The sequence below is a fragment of the Narcine bancroftii genome, chromosome 5 (genome assembly GCF_036971445.1).
Source record: "Narcine bancroftii isolate sNarBan1 chromosome 5, sNarBan1.hap1, whole genome shotgun sequence".
Lineage (NCBI taxonomy): Eukaryota > Metazoa > Chordata > Chondrichthyes > Torpediniformes > Narcinidae > Narcine > Narcine bancroftii.
The window spans coordinates 58,264,091-58,288,210 of NC_091473.1; the positions used below are offsets into that span (position 1 = coordinate 58,264,091).

General features: G+C 41.6%; 1 long non-coding RNA gene across 5 annotated transcripts in view; it reads right to left on the reverse strand.

The window, feature by feature from the left end:
- Nucleotides 1–1,386: 1,386 nt before the first annotated feature.
- The window catches only part of LOC138763416 (uncharacterized), a 115,448-nt gene continuing 92,714 nt past the window's right edge, over nt 1,387–24,120 (reverse strand). For 2 of the 5 annotated variants that reach the window (XR_011357541.1, XR_011357537.1), the window contains one exon: nt 15,906–16,057. This is a non-coding gene — a long non-coding RNA (uncharacterized lncRNA). Of the gene's footprint in view, nt 2,327–9,893; nt 10,007–15,905; nt 16,058–17,379; nt 17,648–24,120 lie in introns of those variants that run through there. The other 3 variants (XR_011357542.1, XR_011357540.1, XR_011357538.1) reach the window with 2 other exon arrangements.

The window sequence follows — 24,120 nt, forward strand, 5'->3', positions numbered from 1 at the left end:
AACAGTACAAAGTCATTGTAACACTCTCTCCCCACTGTTAGAGACGCTACACAGAACCCCTGGATATAGGTTTGTTGGTCCTTCGCTGCCATTGATACCAATCCAGTCATCAGCCTGACAGGAAGGGAGAGTCCACAGACCACGTCAGGATGGACAAAATTTTCGGTACTCCCACTGTCAAAGAGGCAGTTCGTCTTATGCCCATTCACCTCTATCTGCATCATGGAGTTCGAGATCAGGTGAGGGCTGGCTTGATTCAGGGTTACTGACGCCAGGACAGGCATCTCCTCATCATCGTCGTCGGTGGGGAGGCCTGCCCAAGATGGCGACCTCCATGTTGTCCATGTTGACCACGCTGCCCTCGTCGGAGAAGGGGAAAGTGGGGCCATGGCAGGCGAAAGTGACGTTATTGGTGTGGTAGGCTGCGGCGTAGAGGTTGGGAGTGGTAGCAGGTAAGATGGCGTCCCCCTTACCGCGCATGCAGTCGGTATCGGAAGTTCCTTGGGTACACACACCGCACTGCTCCTGGACAGGGGTCTGGACCTACAGACCTTCTGGTAATGGCCCTTTTTCCCACAGCCCGAGCATGTGGCTCCTTTCGCGGGGCAGAGGAATCTCGAGTGCCTAGCCTGCACGCAGAAGTTGCATCTAGACGATGCCAATTGCATCACCGCAGCGGTGTTTGGTTTGGTAACCCCCGACTCTAAGTCCCAAATGGTGGCCCTCGTGGCGGGACATTCGTGGTAGGCCCGCTTCTGTCCGCGATCGACTCCGTGTAGCGCTGGGCCGAGTCTAGAGTTTTGATCAGGCAGACCGCCCTTTTTAGCAGGAGTTGATCCTCCTCGAGGAGATGTTGTCAGATACAATCTGACCTCAATCCCGACATACAGGTGTCTCGGACCAGATCTTCTATGCACTGGGTCAACAATATTGTGGCCGTGGGGTTCCCCAAACAGTCTTTTCCCAGTGTGACCAAGGATCGGATGAACTTTTCAGCGGACTCACCAGGCTGTTGTTTTCAGGACGCCAGCAGGTAATGGGAGTAGACTTCGTTCACCTTTGGCTTGTACAGCCATTGCCTCGATGTAGGTCACGCTGCTTTGGATGGTCTGGAAAGTCATCTGGCTGACTCATCCTTATAAGAGCTACAACTTCTTCTCGTTGGAATTGAGAACTTCAGCGGCGGTGTCGAGGAAATTATTAAAACAGTTCACCCACTGTTCAAAGAGTTCAGATGCACCCGGGACTTGGGGATCTAATTGCTGATCAGGAGGCAGCAACTTCTCCATTACCGGAGACCTTCAAAATCTTGTATAATAAATTGTTGGGCATTACCAGTTGCCCCAATAATCACCAAGACAAAGATGAAGGGAAACGATAGGCTTTATTACACATGAGACTGTTGGCCCGGGTCAAGGCTAGGGAAAATGAGGAGAGGAAGACAAGACTCGACCTTTATGGCCTGGGTCACATAGGAGGAGTCCAGGGAGGAGTCTAGCAGAGGATATCATCAGGAGGGCGGGCCAGCCTGTACATACAACCATATCATTACAGGGGGTACGTGTCCAGGAGTGTGAAATGATTAATTGTTTGGCTGTAGTCATTCATTAGCCTGGACTTTTTTATTCCCCTTTCACAACTACCTCCCGGGCTCTCCATGGGCTGTTGCTAGGTTCGACGATGTTTTCTATGAACAGCCGCTGTGTCTTGGCTCTGATAAACTCCCAATCCCCCGCTCTGTATTGCCTGCTCTTTGTGGGTATTGGTTTGCAATTGGGAGTCAGGTTAGGAAATGGGGGGGGCGGGGGGGAGGGGGGTGGGTGGAATTCAATATTTAGGGTGGAGAAATGGCATGTGGTGTCTGGCTTTTGGGACCTTCCATTCCACACTGTGATTGGAGGGAGTGGGCCAGAGTACTCCATGGTCACCCTTTTAAGGTGACACAGGAAGTCCAGGTCCAGCAACACAGGAGCACACAAATTCTTCAGTACATATAGTCAGAACTTAAAAAATCCCCCCCCCCCCCATTTTACTGTTAGATGTACTATACAGTACCCCTGGATTGTCGCAGAGCATGAGTGCGAAGCTAGGAAAATATGATAGTTCGTCAGGTACACTCTTAAATCATACTACAGAGCCTTCGCAGCATTTATAATGCTCTAAGTAGATCCATTGTCAATTAAGCAATCAGTCAAATGTCTGTTCACCCTCTCCTCCAATGTCAAATTATTCAATTGGTGAGGTATTTCCTGATCCAGGACAACCGATGCCAGTGCTCCGGAAACCCCATCGTTTCTCACACTGATGTTGACTCTATCTTCTTGGCCTGTGGGAAGACAAGATAGCGTAAACCATGAACTGATGGACATCACAGAATGCCTTTTTTTCCACACTGTAGTTTCCCTGCCATCAAAATGAACTGAGCTCTTGGCCACAATTTTTCCATTTCCTGTTCATCTGTTCTCATACATTCCTCACAAGGTCGAGACTCAAGAGGGGAACTCCCTCTTTACAGCTTTTACACAATTAGACTCACATTTTACAGATTAATCTCTGCCACCTTCATTCAATGTGATTATCCACATTAATTTCAGGATGTTCCACAATGCCAAGTTAAACTAAATCTCTGCTGCTGCTTGCACATGATCAGATGAATGCAGAGAGTAATTTCCCAGAGAAATGGAAAATCTGGGTTGTAACCAGAGGACATAGGTTTGAGGCATGGGGAGGAAAAATTTAATAGGAGGATTGTGGGTGTATGGAATGGAATGCCAGAGGAGATGGTGGAAATTTTAATGAAAAAGTTTGACAGATGAATGCCTTGGATGGTATTAGAGAGATATGGGCCAAATACAGGCAGGAGGGACTTGAGTGTATGGGACATTTTTGGTTGACATTAGCAAGTTTGAATGAAGGGCCTGTTCCCGTGCTGTATGACTTAATAACATAACATATAACATAACAATTACAGCACGGAAACAGGCCATTAGGCCCTTCTTGTCCGCACCGAACCAAACACTCCTCTCTAGTCCCACCTACCTGCACAATGACCATAACCCTCCACCTTCTTCTCATCCATATACCTGTCCAGCTTTTTCTTAAATAATAAAATTGACTCTGCCGCCACTATTTCTCCCGGAAGCTCGTTCCACACCGCTACCACTCTCTGAGTAAAGAGGTTCCCCCTCATGTTACCTCTAAACCTCTGCCCCTAACTCTTAACTTATGTCCTCTTGTTTCAATCTCTCCTACTCTTAACGGAAATAGTCTATTCACATCCACTCTGTCTATCCCTTTCATAATCTTAAATACCTCTATCAAATCCCCTCTCAACCTACGCTCCAAAGAATAAAGACCTAATCTGCCCAATCTCTCCCTGTACTCTAGATGCTTAAACCCAAGTAACATTCTGGTAAATCTTCTCTGCACTCTCTCCACTCTGTTTATATCCTTCCTATAATTAGGCGACCAGAACTGCACACAGAACTCTAAATTAGGCCGCACCAACGTCTTATACAGTCTCAACATCACTTCCCAACTCCTATATTCCATGCAATGATTGATAAAGGCCAGCATACTAAAAGCCTTCATCTCCACCCTATTCACATGAGTTTCTACCTTCAGGGAACGATGTACCGTTACTCCTAAATCCTTCTGCTCTTCTGTATTCATCAATGCTCTCCCATTTACTATGTATGTCCTGTTCTGATTCTTCTGACCAAAATGAAGCAGCTCACACTTATCAGCATTAAATTCCATCTGCCATTTTTCAGCCCACTTTTCTTAGCAGCCCAAATCCCTCTGCAATCCTTGAAAACCTTCTTCATTATCCACTATTCCGCCTATCTTGGTATCGTCTGCATATTTACTAATCCAATTCACCACCCCATCATCTAGATCATTAATGTATATAACGAACAACAATGAGCCCAATACAGATCCCTGAGGCACACCACTGGTCACCGGCCTCCAACCTGACAGACAATTTTCCACTACCACTCTCTGGCCTCTCCCTTTCAGCCAATGTTCAATCCATTTGACCATCTCAAAATTTATACCTAAAGACTGCACCTTCCTAACTAACCTTCCATGTGGTACCTTATCGAAGGCCTTACTGAAGTCCATATAGACAACATCCACCGTGCTACCCTCATCCACGTTCCTAGTCACTTCTTAAAAAAATTCAATCAGATTGGTCAAACAAGACCTTCCGCCTACGAATCCATGTTGAGTGCTCCTGATCAGACCCTGTCTATCCAGATATTTATAAGTACTATCTCTAAGAACTTTCTCCATTAATTTACCTACCACAGACGTCAAGCTTACAGACTGATAATTGCCAGGCTTCCTCCTTGAACCCTTTTTAAATAACAGAACCACATGCGCAATACGCCAATCCTCCGGCACTATCCCCATCTCTAATGACATTTGGAAAATTACCGTCAGAGCCTCTGCTATTTCCTCCTTTACTTCTCTCAATGTCCTGGGGAAGATCCCGTCTGGTCCCAGAGACTTATCCACCTTTATATTCCTCAAAAGCCCTAACACTACATCTTTCGTAATCACTATATTCTCCATATTTACCCAATTTGCTTTTTTTTATCTCACATATCCCAATATCCTTTTCCTTAATGATACACGTCCGTTCATCCTCTGCATATTAATGTGTCTTTATAAAACCCTCTTAATTGCATCTGATGCAAGGATCGACAAAGAGATAGACAACAGACTCGCCAAGGCAAATAGCGCCTTTGGAAGACTACACAAAAGAGTCTGGAAAAACAACCACCTGAAGAAACACACTAAGATCAGTGTGTGCAGAGCCATTGTCGTACCCACGCTCCTGTCCAGCTCCGAATCATGGGTCCTCTACCGGCATCACCTACGGCTCCTAGAATGCTTCCATCAGCGCTATCTCCGCTCCATCCTCAACATTCATTGGAATGACTTCATCACCAACATAGAAGTACTCGAGCTGGCAGAGTCCGCAAGCATCAAATCCATGCTGCTGAAGACCCAACTGCGCTGGGTAGGTCACGTCTCCAGAATGGAGGACCATCGCCTTCCCAAGATCGTGTTCTATGGTGAGCTCTCCACTGGCCACTGAGACAGAGGTGCACCAAAGAAGAGGTACAAGGACTGCTTAAAGAAATCTCTTGGTGCCTGCCACATTGACCACCGCCAGTGGGCTGATATCGCCTTCAACCATGCATCTTGGCGCCTCACAGTTCGGCGGCCACCAACCTCCTTTGAAGAAGACCGCAGAGTCCACCTCACTGACAAAAGACAAAGGAGGAAAAACCCAACACCCAACCCCAACCCACCAATTTTCCCTTGCAACCACTGCAACCGTGCCTGCCTGTCCCGCATCGGACTTGTCAGTTACCAACGAGCCTGCAGCAGACGTGGACATACCCCTCCATAATTCTTCGTCCGCGAAGCCAAGCCAAAGAATTGCTACTATTAGAATCAGAGAAGAATACAGCACAGAAATGCCCTTTGACCCACTTAGTCCATTATTGAGCCTCATCCCATTTACCAGTACCCAGATCATAGCCCTCCATACCCCTCCCATCTACATACCTATCAAAATTTCTCTTAAATGTTGAAATCAAACCTGCATCCACCACTTTCACTCATTCCACACTGTTAACCACTGGCTGATTCCTTCCATGGTATATGCTTCCACCACTACACTTGGCAACCTAGTCCAGGTATCCATCGCCATCTGTTTAAAGAACATGCCCTTAGCCCAACTTCACAATTTTAATCCCTTTTTATTATTTTGTACTATCTTTTATTTTGTATTTATTATCTATTTTAAATTTAATGTATACTATTGTATTTGTTTTCTTTTTCATAGTTGCAGGAAGTAAGAATTTTGATGCATAGGCACATTGTATAATATTTGTGACAATAAACTCATTATTATTGTCATTTATGAACTTACTAATCACTCAATATTTGCTTATGAGTTTTATACACACACATACAGTATATATACATATACACACACACACACATTTTTATATACATATATATATTATATATATATATCTTTCTTTGGCTTGGCTTCGCGGACGAAGATTTATGGAGGGGGTAAAAAGTCCACGTCAGCTGCAGGCTCGTTTGTGGCTGACCAGTCCGATGCGGGACAGGCAGACACGATTGCAGCGGTTGCAAGGGAAAATTGGTTGGTTGGGGTTGGGTGTTGGGTTTTTCCTCCTTTGCCTTTTGTCAGTGAGGTGGGCTCTGCGGTCTTCTTCAAAGGAGGCTGCTGCCCGCCAAACTGTGAGGCGCCAAGATGCACGGTTTGAGGCGTTATCAGCCCACTGGCGGTGGTCAATGTGGCAGGCACCAAGACTATGATGGAATATTTGGGATATTTATGGGAGATAAATTGGTAAAATTAGAGTAGGTTGCATACACACACAATTTAAAACAGATCATATTTGAAATACTGAAGACTTCATATCCACAGTACTTTGCAGAAACTACAGAATGTCTATGGAGGATTTCACAAGTGGGTGTTACTTGAATTGACATCATAAATTAATGAACTATTGAGTTGCAGAGTGGTCACTCAAACATCATTCAGGTCCTAAAAACCACAGATGAACCAGGAGACGAATTCCTCATGTTTGCTGGAGAAGGATGGGGTTTTACAAGTGAGAGAGAGAGAAGGCAGCTGGAATCTGAGAGATAGAGAGAGACACACAGCTGAAACAAGCAAGAGAAGCTTTTTGGAAATGAAACAGAAGCTCCAGACAGGCAGATGGCTGGAAGTGTTATCTGTCTGATATTTCTCTTGGAATAAGAGGAATGGAAAGGAATTCTGTGGTAGTCTGAAATAAAGAGGTAATCATCTGGAGAACCCTGATGGGACAAGTTTCATTAGCAAGACATTGAGGTGACTAATGGTGGTACCTCAGATGTGGAAATCCTGGAACAACAAATCTCTCTCTGCAAAACCTACAAAGAACCTTCCTGAGTGGTAAACATGTATCGTTCGAGCACCAAAGCCTGGTGAACTTTATACATGTTAAATTCTGTGCGCAGTATAAGAATTGCCTGCAACCAGAGAACTTGGAAGAATGAGAGGTGAAATTGAACTGTGAACTAAAGAACTTTTCTTAAATTTACACACACACACACTAGAAGGGGGTTAAGTTGGGTTAGTTAAGTTAATAGAGATAAGTTAAAGTTTGATTCTGTTTTCATGTTTAAAGATAATTAAAACAACTTTTGTTTAAGTAATTACTTGTCTTGGTGAATATCTATTGCTGCTGGGTTTTGGGGTCCTTTGGGCTCGTAACAATATATATATATTCATCTACACACATAAACACACACAGTTTATACATACACACACACACACACACACACACACACACACACACACACACACACACACACACACACACACACACACACACACACACACACACACAGAGAGAAAATACTAATGAAATTTCTAACTTGTTCTGTTTTCAGACATCATATAAACATATTAAAGCATATGGCAATGGAATCATTCACTCTTGTCTGACATCAGTGCACTGGCTTTGGATACAAAAGTCTTTTCTTAATTTCTGTAAGTATTGATGAAGGCAGGGTTGTAAGTTTAGACTATATGAACTTAAATATGGCATATGCAATGGTCCTGCTTGATAGGATGGTTCAGAAGCTTAAGACACATGGGATCTAAGATGAGATTGTTAATTGGATCCGAAGTTTTCTTGGCGATAGGATGCAGAGCGAGTTGTGGTGGAAGGATGCCTTTTGGAATGAAAGTGTGTGACCAGTAGTGTATAGCAGAGATTGGTACTACGACCTTTGCCATTTGTTACATATGTTAATGTTTTGGATGTGAATGTAGGAGGAATATGATTAATAAGTTGGTGGATAACAAAAAAAATTGATTGTGGATAATGATAAAGATTGTCGGAGGCTAGAACTTGACATAAATCAATACTAAGTTGGGCAGAATATTGGCAGTTGGATTTAATCCTGATGAACACCAGATGGATGTATTATTTTCTGTTCGGCACATATAGGTAGGATGTAATTGCATGGGGCAGAGTGTATTGCAGATTACGCAGGACGTTGCCTGGATTGGAAGACTTTCATTATGGAGGAGATTGGAGAGCTTAGCTTGTTTTCCATGAAGGGATGGAAGCTGAATTAAAACTGACAGAGGTAGAAATATTATGTGGAAGAGGGTAAATTTAGCAGATATTCAGAATTTTTTTTTCCATTGCAGGCTTAACAAAAATAATAAGGACATGGCGTTAAAGTAAGTGGCAGGAGTTATAATGAGAATCTGAAAGATATTTTTTTATGCAGAGAGAATTTAGTGTTAGATGAGATGATGAAATCAGATACAATAATTGGATTTAAGAGACAGTAATAAATGGGATTAGTGTAAATGGGCAAAAAGTTGGCCTGGATGTGATGGGTTGAAAGGACAATTTTTTGTATTCCATGACCAATGAACCCTTGGTATTGCAGTAACAAGAAATAAATACGGTTTATTCAGTTATGTTAAATTTCTAAAATAAACTTGTTGAGATCTTATGATTTTTGATTTATTCACCCTAAGGCTCCTGCCATAATCTTTTAAAATGCGTTTCATCAGTTATAGCTGTGACTTGAATTGCTGTGAACTGTATCATCTATTATCACTCTGAGATTTATTTATTCCAGGAAATACTTCTTTAATGTTAATAACTGAACTACTTTGTCCTACTGCAAAAATCCAGCAATTGAATTTAAGGCTCACCTCTCCATAATTGACCTTTAGATGATGACAAAAGTTGCAAATTAAGAACTGGCCATGGTCTGAGTAATATACAGGAAGCAGGATTGAACTTAAACAGAGAGAAAGGCTAAAGGTGATATGAAATGTCAATGGAGAGTGAGATTGATAAGCATCCCAGGGAAGTTTATAGATAACATCAAGAGGGTAGTACCAATCAAAGACATGCGAGGGAATTTATGCCTAGAACCAGAGGAAGAGGCAAGATACTAAACAAACACTTTGCATTGGCATCCACCAAGGACCCGGAGGATATCAAGATCAGAGAGTTGTATACTGATATTCTGAGGCATGCTGATTAGATATCTCATGGTACTTTTCATCTTTAAGCTCTAAGTGTTCTATATTTTCATTTATTGTTCAGAGTAATTGATGCTCCTGTGGCAGATGTAGCCAATTGGAAAAACTTCTGAGTCATCATGTTCTTGGTTCATGTTTTTGGTCCAGAGATCAGAACATAAGATCAAGGCTAATGCTCCAATGCAATACTAAGGGAGTGGCTTTCATTTTTCACATGGAAATTTAACTATCGTATATTTTGGCACTTAAGTCAAGTCATGAAACCTAAAAGAATGCTCATAAAATGGGGGTCGACTTATACATCAGATATACTTTTGAGACCTTAAATTCAGCTCAAAATCCAGTCCATGTTGATCCGGCGTATAAGTCGAACCTTGAAAAAAAACCTGACTGTGACAGATTTTCATTGAGATTTTTATTGAAATTAAAAAACACAATTAAGCACCCTTCAAAACTGCTATCATTGTCTGAAAACCACACATTTAGAACCCTTCAAAATCAGTCTCACTATCGTCGTCTGAGGCAAAGATGGCGGCAAGCACATCCACCCTTGCACTGTTTAAACAGTCATCAAATGGGTCTCAGTGTGTATCTGATGAGGCGGTTTCAGCTTCGTCATCAGTGTCCTACAATAAATCATATTTTGTGGCAACAACTGCACAAGAGATACCACACTTTTTAAACCATTTATCACAGTCTCTACTTTCAATTTTGTCCCATGACTTGAACATGAAATTACACAGCATATCAAGTAATGCAACCTGCATTCCCCCACCTTTTGTAAATGGCTTTTCTGCACTCGACCTCCATGTATTCCATTCTTCACTCACTCTTTGAATGGCTTGTTCAAGCAGACATCGAGATTTTGCAATACAGACATCAAACCACCTGGGAAAATCGTCATGTAAGTATCATGTAGTGTTAATCTACTGTTAATGTTCTCAGTTAAGTGACTACGAAACATATCCCAGACCAGTAAGCTCCATTCTTTGCGTAAACTGCCTGGTCACCTGTTCCACACGTTGTCTATCCATAGTTTCATACTATTTTCATCCATCCATCGTTATTCATGAAAATGTACAAAAATACCTGTCGGGAATTTCATTTTCAGTTTAAGTTTACATTTGAAGATTACAATGGGTTTTAACTTTGTCCTGTCGACCATGCATGATAACACCACGGTAAACCAGATCCTTTTATGTCCTGTACTCTGGTTTGCACAGTTTCAACACCTTTCTATTCCACTGCTCTATTACCTATCATGTCAAAATTCATAGCGGTTTCATCCATATTTCCGAAGTTTGCCAATTCAAACTGGTGTTGCTGCCAGTTGCATAATAATAAACTGGTGAAAACTTACAAGCTTATGATAAAAAACCATAGTGTCAACAGAATCCTGAGTTTTACCCCCAACTTTATGATCAAGATCTTTTGGTAGTTTCTGTGTATTTTTTGTTTTCTGGTGTAACACCAGATATTTTCTGTTCATAAAACAGTTGCATTAGCCTACTGTGGAAGTCAACCAATGTCTCTGAAATTAAATCAGACTGCAAAAGAGCACAGAGCAAAACTATCTTTTCAAAGAATATAGATTATTATTTTAAATGATCAATTCATGTACAGAAATGAGGATGGCTATCAGGAATGTAGGATCCTATAATTCAACATTCATGCTGATATATTATAAGTACCTTGTGACTGCAATAATTTTTCTTTGGCTTGGCTTCGCGGACGAAGATTTATGGAGGGGTAATGTCCACGTCAGCTGCAGGCTCGTTTGTGGCTGACAAGTCCGATGCGGGACAGGCAGACACGGTTGCAGCGGTTGCAAGGGGAAATTGGTTGGTTGGGGTTGGGTGTTGGGTTTTTCCTCCTTTGTCTTTTGTCAGTGAGGTGGGCTCTGCGGTCTTCTTCAAAGGAGGTTGCTGCCCGTCGAACTGTGAGGCGCCAAGATGCACGGTTTGAGGCGATATCAGCCCACTGGCGGTGGTCAATGTGGCAGGCACCAAGAGATTTCTTTGGGCAGTTCTTGTACCTCTTCTTTGGTGTACCTCTGTCTTGGTGGCCAGTGGAGAGCTCGCCATATAACACGATCTTGGGAAGGCGATGGTCTGGAGACGTGACCTGCCCAGCGCAGTTTGATCTTCAGCAGCGTGGATTCGATGCTGTCGGACTCTGCCATCTCGAGTAATGCTGAGTCATTAACCTTATTGTTTTATGTCAATGATCTGTTGCATAATTAATACCCAAGCCCATTATAACCATATATGGTAAAATGTAAGCTCTGTATAGCTATGACTGAACCATCTTGGAATGTGACTTAACAACAACTTGGTCCATGTGTTATGTGAATAAACTACTTGAATTTCAGATCTTACTCAATCAAGTTGTGTGTCTTACTTCTGTTCTTTTACTTCTGTAAATGAACTACTGGGGCTTCTAACCATCCTCATATTTTCTCCAGTACACAAGATTGACGACGAGGACTTTTAAAGTACACACGATGGCAGATTTCAGTAATGTTGCTGTTTTTGCGGAGACTGTGGAGTCTTTTGAAGACTATGCTGATCGCATGGATCCCTTTTTCAAGGCCAATACCATTGCTGAGGGCAAGAAAACAAGTTTATTTCTTGCAAGTGTGGGACCGACGACATATAAGTTGCTGAAAAATCTGTGCAGCTCGGATCAGCCCACCAGAAGGGAATATCCAGGTTTGAAGAAGCTGCTTACTGAATATTTTAAGCCGGAACCTATTGTCATTGCATAGAGGCATAATTTTTGGATGGCACAACAGGGAGATAGAGAGCCCGTGGCAGACTTTGCCATCAGACTGAAGCATTTGGCTCAAATTGTTCCTTTGGCTCCTTTTTGAAGGACTACATCCCAAAATGTCCCGTAATCAGTGATATCTTCTTTCAGTTCGTGATTTAACATTGACAGTGCAAGGACTAAAGGCATCGCTGACGAGATAGTTGGGGCAGCAAACCTGGACTACATGGGGAAAGCACCCAGCAACGGAGAGGCACATTGGCTAGGACGGGAGGAAGAAGCAGATGTCAAAATTCCCTTCTAACTCATTCAACAAGGGGATGCAGTGCAAGTGCTTTGGAGGAAATCATTGGGCTGACACCTACTGATTCAAAGGCGCTACGTTCCACAGATGCAAGAAGTGAGGACATGTTTGCTCGGTGTGTTTCTCCTCAAAACACGGCCATGAGAAGACAACATTTGTTGAAACTGATTCTGATGATGACTCGAAGACTGAGAGTATACAAACGGACAAGGCATTTGGTTTGTTTCAGCTTGAGGGTGAATGTTACCATACATTTTTACCGTATAAGGTTAACACAAATGCAGGAAATGCATGTATTGAGATGGAGGTAGATACAGGAGCTTCCCGCTCGACCCTGTCTGACAAGGTGTACAATGCAAAATTGTCAGAGTTTCCATTAGAGGAAACAAATATCATCCTTAAGAGTTGCTGTGGGGAGATAGTACCACTCCTCGGTAAGATAACTGTCCCAGTGCAGTATTAAAATAGTGAAACATTCAGGCTGGAATTGTTGATTGTGAAAGGAAATTGTCCAGCTCTCTTTGAGAGAGATTGGCTTACCAAAATCAGATTGAATTAGGAGAACATTTTGCTGGTTAAGGATCAGGGTAATGAGACCAAATTTAAGTCCAAGCCAACCCATAAATCACACCATAAATGGGTTGCCACATCTTCTGCCCAGTTGGTGTTAGACTCAGTTCTAAGAATGCATGAGTAATTGTTTAGGAATGAAGGATCAGGCATAAAAGGGTTTATTGCTTCAGTTAAATGCAAGCCAGGTGCAAAACCGACACTTCAGAAAGTGCGACCTGCGCCCTACGCACTGGTGGAAACCAAAAATAAAGAGTATGAGTGGCTCGTAAATGATAACATACTGATTCTGTTGCACATAGTAAGTGAGCCTTGCCCACAGTTCACATTCTCAAGTCCCAAGAAAATATTCGCCTGTGTGGCTACTACAAGCACATGAATGAGGTCATCGAAGATAATGGCTAGAAGCTGCCCAATACACAAGATTTGTTTGCGGAACGCACAGAAGATAATACTATGTCGAGAGTGTATTCGGTCAATGACCAAGCTGGTGCTTTTAACCAGCTCTTTCTCGATGAGGCGTTGGCTGAACTCTTTGTACTCAACCCTCATACTGTGCAGCAAATTGCAGATTGAACGAGAAAAGATCAGGTGCTTGCAAAGGTGAATTAATGCACCCTGTCAAGATGGGCAACTCATAGTGAAGAAGTGTTGCTGCAACCATATTTCACACGTCGACATGAGCTGTCCTTGGAAGAATGATGCATTCTATGGGGTAGATGAGTTGTCATCTGAGATGCGCAATGTCAGCACCTACTCAGTAAGTTACATGAATGTCAATCTGGCATGAGCCGAATGAAGGCTTTCACATGATTATTCATTTGGTGGCCTGGTATCAACCAGGATATTGAAGACACAGTGTGCACTTGTTCGACATGTGTTGAAGCGCATTGACACACCTAAACAAGTTCTGTTGCTATTCTGGCCATGGGGCATGGATCCATGTCAGAGAATTCACTTTGACTTTTCCAAAGACAAAGGTCAGTAATTTCTACTTACAGTAAACGGCCACTTGAAGTGGCTGGAAGCATTTCCTTTGAGTGGCACTACATCAGCTGCTTCCATCACTACACTGCAATCCCTATTTGTCCATTTTGGATTGCCCTTACAGGGAGTAAGTGATAATGGCCTGTAGTTTACATCTGAGGAGTTTGTATCATTCCTCAAGGGTAATGACATCATGTTCAGACTTTCAAGCGGCTGCTTGAAAAATCTGACAAGAAGCTACCCATTCAACATAAGGTAGCAAACATGTTGTTTCATTACGGAAATACACCGCACACAACCATCAGAAAAACACCAAAAAAATCAGAAAAACACCAAAAAAAATTAGTTAGATTTCTCAAATATTTGCTCATAATAAACCCATCCTTACTGGCCGTGTGGGCTTTGATCCCCAAGATGTCTGTAGTAGCTGCCTGTGGACCATCTCTACAGCAGATAGCCCTGACTTAGCCTGCAGTGTCATCTGCATTTTAAACAATGCTAGGGCTAGCACTTTTTAGCCAATCTTAGACCTGTTTCTTCAGTCAACTTCGCCAACTTAAATTTTTTTAAATGTTTCATTCGCACATTCCACTATTTCTGGTGCCTGGAGTAGTGGAACCACAGTCAGATCCCCAATTCCTTATAAGATCCCCATTTCCTTATACAATTCTTCATTTATCTTGACTACAAATTGAGGACCATTATCTGAAAGCAATGCCTCAGGCAGACTGTAGCAGGGAATTATTTCTCTTAACAAAATTTTAAATAGTCAAAGCAGTAAAACAAAATCTTAATGACGTCAAGGCAGTATTGTCTTTTAAAAAAAAATGGCTAATTATAAACATGAAAAATGGCTTGCTGGCAAGAGGTACATACCTGCTGCCATGGTATCTCTTTACCTAAAATTTGGATGCCACCATGTCTGCAGTGAGGCATTTACAGTAAGATATCTATCATTCTCTCCTTGCCAATGTGGGAATCATTGTGAAGATAATCAAGCAACAAAGATATCAAGTTCTGTACTTATGTTTGGCTGGCTGACATAGTCTGAAACTGAGTATTTGTCTGTTGGCATTTTTTGGTTGATTATTGTCTCTGTTGCTAAGTTGCTGCATTTCAATGCATTAAGAAATCATATGGGCTTGTTCATTTTCACTTTAACCACTTACTAATTGCATTACCTTTGACGGTTTGCAGGAACACTATGTTAACTTATGACTGAGCTTAAAGAGTCCTCAGAAAATTGGTATTTAGGTCATCAAAATGTATATTCAATGATTATCAAGCATTGTTTTATTTCAAAGCATGTAGTCACCGGGCTGGAGGAGGGGTACCTCTTTGCCACCAATGGGTTCCTCAAGCTCTCTCTCTGTCTCCTACACCTGTGAGTGTTGGACTGACAGTGCTTTGGTCACTTGCTGTACATAGGTGACCATTTTGTCTCTTAACGTAGGTAAATCTAAAGTAATGTCACATCATTCTTAGCATTTTAACCCTGTACTGCGGTGTGGGGTTATACACATTTCAAATAACGCCAACGGCAATATCTTTATCCAATTCAATAGTTTCCTCTGACAACTTAGACAACTTGTTCTTTAAGGTCTCTGGTAAACTCTGGTAAATTAACAATACTTTTAGTTACACACTTAATTCTATAAAATCAATCTATGTACATGCAAATGGTAGGCATTCATGTCCTTCCCAGAAGGCATTAAATTTTTTTACCAGGTCTATTTTCTCAAATTAGTGATATGCCACTCCTATTATTCCTTCTTAGTCAAATATATTATTGCATATATATATAATTAAGTAGCACAGGTAAAAAAATTGCATTAGGTACAGAAAGTGTCCAGTTTCTGGATTTCTGTCACCCACCCTCCCCCCGCCACAGTTGTTTACAGAGCTTAAATGAAATTAGCAGGGCAGGGGCATATCCTTGTTAAGCTTCATCCCCATATCAGGCATCATTCTATTTTCAAGCTGTTTATCACTTTCTGAATAAGCGGGCAAAGGAACCATTTGTAACAACAGCTTTTGCAGTAGTATTTGTGTAAACATTTCCAAGAGCTACAAAGTACTAGTACAGGCTTAAATATTCCTTTCCCTATCATGTAGGTTCTAATAAGGATAAATAATTCAAATTCTGGGAAAACTGGATTATAGAAGGCAGCTGTCTTTATTACTTCATTTTTGTATTTTTCACAATTTCACAATTTGCAGTGTAGACCTGTAACATCAACGAAGGCTGACCAGTCAATTAACCAAGTTGCAGTTTGACTAATAGGAGTGTCTGTTAAATCTTCTCATTCCTGAAATAAAAAAGATAATTATGTTGCAACAATCATAAGATGGTCATTCAGGTTAATCTGGAGGTGGTGTTAAGAGAAGACTGCCAAGTTAACAGTAGGCCATTTCAGGTGAATCCTCCACCTTGAGGCCAGCGACAGGAGTGGATTGAATACTGAGAACTCACCTTTCAGGCAGTAGCCCTAAAAGGCTGCTCTAGTGTCTCATTCATATCCAGAAGCACCTCATAGTGCCCTCTGGATCTGATGGAGGTGGGGCGACTGGTGCCGCAGTGCCACCCGTCATAAATATGCTCTTTGTTTCCCAGAACAGTTCCAGCTGCATGGGAGATTATGGGTAGGGAAGACCGCCATGCTATGCTGCATTTTGGACCACAGAGAGTGGCCCCAAAGACTGAATTGCCCAGTGAGGTGCTGGAGTAGCCAGTTGAGCTGTCACAGCCCGTACCAGCCACTCCCAATGTCCCCCGCCGGCCACCCCTGCCCTGACATCCCCCACAGTCCTCCCCTGCCCCGGCGGCCCTCGCTGACCTCCCTCCCGTGAGAGGCTGGAGAATGTCAGGTAGTGGGGTGGGGGACTGTCAGGTAGCTGGGCAGGGGGCTGTCAGATAGTTGGGTCGTGGTCTGATAGAGTCATTAGCCTGCCCCTAAACAGCCGCTTAGTGAGGCTGTACATTCAGGTGAATTGGCGGAGTGATGCGCTCTGCTGATTAACTCTTCCCAAGGAGGGTTGGCATCAGCACCTCGGAGGTGCTCTCGGTGCATTCATGTAGGTAAGTATTTAGCCACAAGGGGGTATAATCTTTGCCTTTACACAAAGGTGTTTGGTCCACCTGAAAGGGCCAAGTTATACAGTCATGGAAGGTCAGATGAATTCACTAAGGGAAATGTAGCCTGCCTGATCAGACATAAGGAGAGCTATCACTGAATGCTGGATGTATTTCACTCTGGGTTTTAATGGTGCTTCAGCTCTCCCTCTTTATTACTTGGGCAGAAGGTCATCACCGCTCTTCTCAGTTCTTTATTTTAAACAATTTTGGAGGTTTTTTTTTTCTGGTAAGCTTTGCATTAAATATCTGATCTGCAGCATAAGTCTGGTATGCTTCCGAAATTCCTGCGCATTGGAGAGGGCCAACTCTGAAGGAGTTGAACATCGTTTAACTGTTATTAATGTCCAGCAGCTGTGAAGCTGTGAGTTTTTTTTACAAAACCACTTCTTCCTCTTCATGCACAGCCTCATTACACAAACAAAAGTGATCAAAGATGGGAGGCAAACTTCTATCAAATTTCTTTTTCCCAAAAAGAGCAACAATTCTCCATCAAAGCCAAGTCTGAAACCTTTTTCTTTATTGTAACTAGTAAGAGACATAACTGGTCACTCTGACTACTTGATTACATATGGGAATTACATATTCCTTGCCCACAAGGAATCTTTTGATTCCTCATTCTCATCATTCTGCAAGAATAGGGTCACGGTGGCTGATATCAGGTCCCCAGGGTTTTCTTTTCTCACTTTGTTTGTTAACATTCAGGCTGCAGAACTTCTCAGTTTTAAATTTTCTTGCTGCATCCTTTTCTTACATTTATCTGTCCCTGTGATTTAAAGGGAAAAGAAATGGTTGCGTGAGGGAAAGACTGATAATTAGGTAATGGTGTTTCCCTTCTAATATGTTGAATCAATGTATGAAAGTTTCAGAAGCAAGAAAAAAATGGGCACTTGATAAATCAATTTATTTAATAATGCCTAAAAAATTTATGCATGTATTTAAAGATATGTTAAAAATTGGCCCATAACATGTTTTGTCTTTGAAGAGTTTCAAGTAGAGCATTTAATGTGGGTTCAGTGCTGTTTTGAAAATGCTAGAAGCACTGGTGCTTAACGTGGTTTCAGAATACACGTACAGATTAACAGAACAAAGCGTTAAGTCAGTCACTTAGGCAGCAGAAAAAAATCTCTCTCTTAGGTGGGGATACAGGCAGAAAAATCCGCTACCATCTTTATAGTAAATATATCTTTAATCTGAAATGCTAAATCAATTGCACATTCCATTGTTGGTGCTGGTTTGTTCCTTACTTAAATTTTAGCCATTTGTGATCTTTAAACATCCCATTTAGTTTTAATTTCAATATTCATCACAATTGATAAGCACCTTCTAATTTAATGTCTGCTCATTCAAACAATTTAGCTTGATTATTTTCTGTAACCTCCTGTAAAAGATAAATTTCAGTCTTTAAAAAATATACTGCACAGACAGGGTGGGAGCTGCCATTCACTTTTAACTTTACTTGTTCTACCTTGTCTGTGTTACTAGTGTTATAAATTCTTCCTCCTGTTCCATATAATTTTGGAACAGTTCTGGTAAACTAGACATGGACGGGACTGGTTCCTTTTCTAATATATCATTGGTTTTTTAAACTCTATCATAAATTTACCCAGCATCTTGCTCAATTCCTCCCCTTTTTTTTTATTGAGTTGTGCAACTCACAGTCCAATTTAAATTTCTACCCTTAATCCCTTACCCTATTTTGGATACAAATAACAGATTTGCTGTACTGGACAGTTCCACCTGCCTTATCCATTTGCTGTCCCATATCATATCTCCTGCCTGTTTCACAAATTAAAACCTTTTATCCAGGCCCCTCTGGCCAAATGCTTGAATTAAATTTAACCTCAGGCAAATAATATAACCTTATTGGTTCTTTTGTGGATCTTGGCATGGAACCAGATCAACCTCGGAAGAGGGACCACAGTGTTCCTGGGTGTGGGTGATGGAGTCTGGGCGCAAAGGTCGTAGAGGTGCATTATCAGCTCCGTCTGACATCCACATATCTGTTCTATCCCTATCAATCATTTTTGTGAGATCCTTGCTTACGACACCAATGTGGAAGTCAGTCCGTGCCCTTGAAATGAAATCAGACTGCAAAAGAACACACAGCAAAAATATCTCTTCAAAGCATACAGATTTTTTAAAATTATAAATGTTCAATTCGTGGAGGGGAAGTGAGGATGATGATCAGGAGATGTCTCAAGCAGACATCTTTCTGAAGTCTCAGTACTCACTTCAAAAATACAGAGGTGCGCTTCTATACTTATTCAATTTCAAGTGAGTAAGGGGCAAAACAACCCTCACTCTTCATATTACATCATTCTATATTAAAGAAAATACAGTTTCCCTGCCCCGACACCTGGCTTTTTGGTTCTTACTTTTCACAAGCAAAATAGAATGTGTTATGGTCTAGCATTGCCTCAAAAAATACAAATTAATGATGTTTATGCTTGCTTTATCTAAACCTTTGCAAGCCATCTTCTTATTCGTCCGTCCTTGTAAAGCAGATTGGGTGCCATTTTTCACAACATGTTGCAAGGTCATATTTGCAGTTGTCTAACTGTTTTCAGGTATCTTATGACACATTAAAGGTTTGGTAGCCACCTTGTCCGTCTCCAAATGTTAAAAGCAAAAGCTTTAGCATTGAGATATAAACTATACTTCCACACTACTGTCACCTGAAAATCACCACTGAGGTCTAGGTGCGACTTGGCCCACTGCTGTGCAAAGGTTCTTATTTTATTTTGGGTTACTATGCAGCAATCCATTCATGTACCCATTCTGCAACATGATTTTCCAACCCTGGCCTACAAGTGATTCCTTTTCTCAAAGAGCATTGCCTTTTGGGTATGTTTCTTAAAATCTCTTCTTTCTTTCTCTTACCAACTTCAAATGCACATCAAATTTTCTGGTAGCAGCACAGTTATTGGTTTTCTTGACCATTTCTATCACTTTCAACTTAAAGCTCACTCCCATATTTTCATCATGTGCTGCGTTGTGTCGATGGAGACTCCATGATAGCAATCACCTCCACCAACTATGAGCAGATTAATCTGCGCCATCTATGGGTGTCGACGAATACGCCAATCAATGGCCCATTTCAGGCATTTTATGCTTTGGGGTTCGACCTATACGTTGGTCAACAGGGCATCTCAGTCAACCAGAAAATTGGGGTTGACATATTTGCCGGATATACCAGAAAACCCTTAAAATTAGGGTGATGATGGGGGGTGGGGGGGGGGTCCCGACATATACGTCAAAATGTACGGTCCTTTCCCCCAATATTTTAAAGAGCTCTCTTTAATTATTAAATATAAAAATATAAGCACATATTAGGAGTGGTTCATCAGGCCCCTTAAACCTGTCCTGTCATTCAGTAGGATCCTAGCCTTTGTGAGGTATTTAAGCAGATTTTGAATGTTACCAAAGACTCTTGAATACTTCTAAGGTGTACCGTGGAGAGCATTCTGGCTGGTTTTATCACTGTCTGGTACGGAGGTGCCAACACTCAGGACAAGAAAAATTCCAGAGGCTTGTTAACTCAGCTTGTGATATTACGGGCATCAGACTTCACTCCACTGAGGACATCTACAAGAGGCAGTGTCTTAAGAAAGCAGCCTCTATCCTCACGACCCAGGCCACATCTTCTTTACTCTGCTACCATCGATAAAAGCCTAAAGGAGTCTAAAGATGAGCACTCAGTGGCACAAGGACAGCTTCTTCCCTGCTGCTATCTGATTCCTGAATGATCAATGAACCAAAGACACTGCCTTAATTTGACTTTTTGTCACTATTTTTATTTATTTTTAGAAGGTGGTTTATATGAATGTTTGCACTGTGATGCTGCTGCAAGGAAAGAGATGATCTCATTTGTTCATGTCAATAAATTCTGATCTATTCCTCTTCTGTGCCAGTCCCTATACCCCTCAGCATTCTTGTTAAAAGAGATCAGAGGAGTAGTTCAGAAGTGCAGGCTGTCTGGGAGTGCAGCTTGCTGTTCTAAGAGGGTCATGTGGTTTTGCAAGCAGAGAGAGTTGAATAGCTTTCTCTGAGTGAGAGAGAGAGAGAGAGAAATCAGTTTTGCAGGGCTACAGTCAGCAGCAGCAGAAGCTGGGACTAGAACAGGACAAGCTGGAAAGCTTGTGGAAAACCCCCATTTGGAAGATGGGTTGTGAGTGCTTAGTTCAGCCTGGTCAAATCCCTTGTGGTTCATACAAGTGGAGAGGACTGACTACCTAATGTTTCATTTGAAATAAGAGAAACAAAAAGGAATTCTGTGGTGACCTGAAATAAAGAGATTATCATCTGGAGAACCCTGATGGGGCAAGTTTCTTTGGTAAGACACTGAAGTGGCTGATTACAAGGAATCAGTTGTGGGGGTCCAGCGAACAACAAATCTCTCTCTGAAAACCAACAAGAACCTTCCTGAGTGGTATCCATTTACCTTTCAAGCACCAAAGCCTGGTAAACTTCATAAATGTTAAATTCTGTGAACAGTATAAGAATTGCCTGCAACCAGTGAACTTGGAGGAATGAGAAGTGAGATTGGTCTGTTAACCAAAGAACTTTTCTTAATTTACTCATATAGTTCATACACGTGTGCTTAGAATTAGAAGAGGGTTAAGCTAGGTTAGTTAATAGAAATAAGTTAAAGTTTGATTCTGTTTTCATGTTTAAAGATAATTATAAGTAACTTTTGTTTAAGTAACTATTTGTCTTGGTGATTATCTATTGCTGCTGGGTCTTGGGGTCCTCTGGGCTTGTAACAATTGTAATAAGCAATAATACTTGGTCGTTGAGTAATTGATTTGGAATTGAAACAGCATAAACGAAGTGATTCTGGGGTGAAAATCAAATTAAGTTTTTGAGTAATAACATGCTTAACAGAGAGTCAGAGAGGTAAGTTCTGAAAGTGAGGGAATTAGAGGTGCTAATAAATATGGAGGTAAAGGTCATTGAGAGATGGAAGAAGAGAGTTATAGAAAAAAGTACAGAGAGATGGAGACAGAGATATGAAATATAGAGTGTATTGACTGTAAAGTGCTTTAGAAAGTCCTAGGGTTGTGGAAAATTAAATATAAATGCAAGAATTTTATTCTTTTACTCTGTTTTCATATTTTTTTCAGAATCCTCAATCTGACTGCAGTATGCAGCAAAATCTAGGCTGTTAATCAGCCTCCATGAAGAGACAGCTGTCCTTTGAGAAGCATCTATTTGAAATAAAAAGATTTTTTTAGACAGCCATTTTATTTTAGACAAAATACATCAAGCATGCTCTCTGTTGATGCATGGAATGCTGATATTTCTCCAAACATCTCAGGGATGGTTTTGATGTATGAAAGTTTCAATACTCTGAGGACATTGGCATGATGTTGTATCTTCTGTCAGATCACACATGAAAGCAATTACTTGTGGAGTGGACTGTGATGTAAAAATGTTCTGGTTGAAATGCACCATTCCAGAAATTTAATTAGACATTTCCTGCCTCAAATTGCAGTTGCTTTGATACATAGGTTATTAAATAAGATGAAGGTCCATGGAATTACAGGGATGCTATTAGACTGGATAGAAAATTGGCTGATAGGCAGAAAGCAAAGGGTTGAAATTAAGGGATCCCATTCAGGATGGCTGTGGTGTTCCACAGGTGTCGGTCTTGGAGCCACTGCTGTTTACAATTTATATAGCAATTTGGATGGTAGAATGACTGGTATTGTGGCCAGATTTTCAGATGACACTAAGATAGGTGGCGGAGCACAAACTGTTGAAGAAACCGTAAAATTGCAGAAGGATATAGATAGATTGGGAGTCAGGGCAAAAATATGGCAGATAAAGTACAATGTTGAGAAATGTTTGGTTCTACATTTTGGCAGTGGAAATAAACAGGCAGAGAACTATTTGGATGGGGAGAAAATTCAATCCTTGGAGGTGCAAAGAGATCTGGGCATCTTTGTGCAGAGTAATCTAAAAGTTAATGACCGGGTGGGATTGGTAGTGAAGAAGGCGAATGCTATTCTTGCATTCATTTCAAGAGGTATAGTACATAAGAGCAGAGAGGTATTAATGAGACTCTATGGGGGGCTGGTGAGACCCTATTTGGAGTTCTGTGTACAGTTCTGAGTCCCCTATCTTAGAAAAGATGTGATATTGTTGGAGAGGGTGCAGAGGAGATTTGCTAGGATGATTCCTGGAATGCAGGGGCTGGTGTATGGGAGTGTTTGACAGCTCTTGGGTTGTATTCGTTGGAGTATAGGAGAATGAGGGGGGGGGGTGGTGGGATTTCATAGAGACATTTTGAATATTGAAAGGTTTTGATAGAGTGAATGTGGATAAGATGTTTCCCTTAATGGGTGAATCAAGGACAAGGGGTAATAGTCTTAAAATTAGAAGGAGGAAGAACTTCTATAGTTAGAGGGTCGTGGACCTGTGGAACTCACTACCACACAAAGCAGTGGACCCCAGATCACTGGGAGTATTTAAACAGGAAATTAATAAGTATCTCATTAGTTAGGGTATCAAGGGATATGGGGAAAAGGGAGATAATTGGAACGAGGTGTGAACTTAATTCAGCTAGATGTAGAGCCTTGGACCAAATTCGATGGGCCTCAGGGCATGCTTCTGCTCCTTAAACTTGTGAACGGGAAATATCAGATGCAATTTCCTCATGCAGCACCAGTTAGAGGACCATCTGAGAATTAGATAAGACTATTTTGAGTACTGTTGGACACTCGTAACTTTATTAGCACTGCTCCATGGACACATCCCAACCTCAGGCTGAAAATCCCTCTTGGATATGTCCTCTTACTTCTCTCTTCTGGGAGTCCATCTATTTTGTACAGGTTTTACCTCCTATACCACCCCTTCAATTCACTGGATGACTGCTTGTCTGTGCACTCTGTCATCACAAACATAGCCGAACTCCCCTGATGAAGCCTAATTCCCTGATCGTCCCTCCTCTTCCTTGATCACTGTTTAAAATCCAACCCCAGCTATTATGTGAGCCCCTAACTCTGACAAAGGTCTTCATCTGACTTTTTATTCTAATGAAACCTGCAATGACCAATAACCTTAACAACAATCTCCCTTTTTTTTCTTGTTGCCTTAGTCTCTGCCACATCTTTATTTGATGCCTGATATTAAGTCTTAAAAGTAACAAAGCAATTTATGAAGTTGCAAGGGGCAAGTTGCTCATGACCTGAAATCCTTCACCACGTGGGAGGGCAGCAAAGAATCAATTGTCTG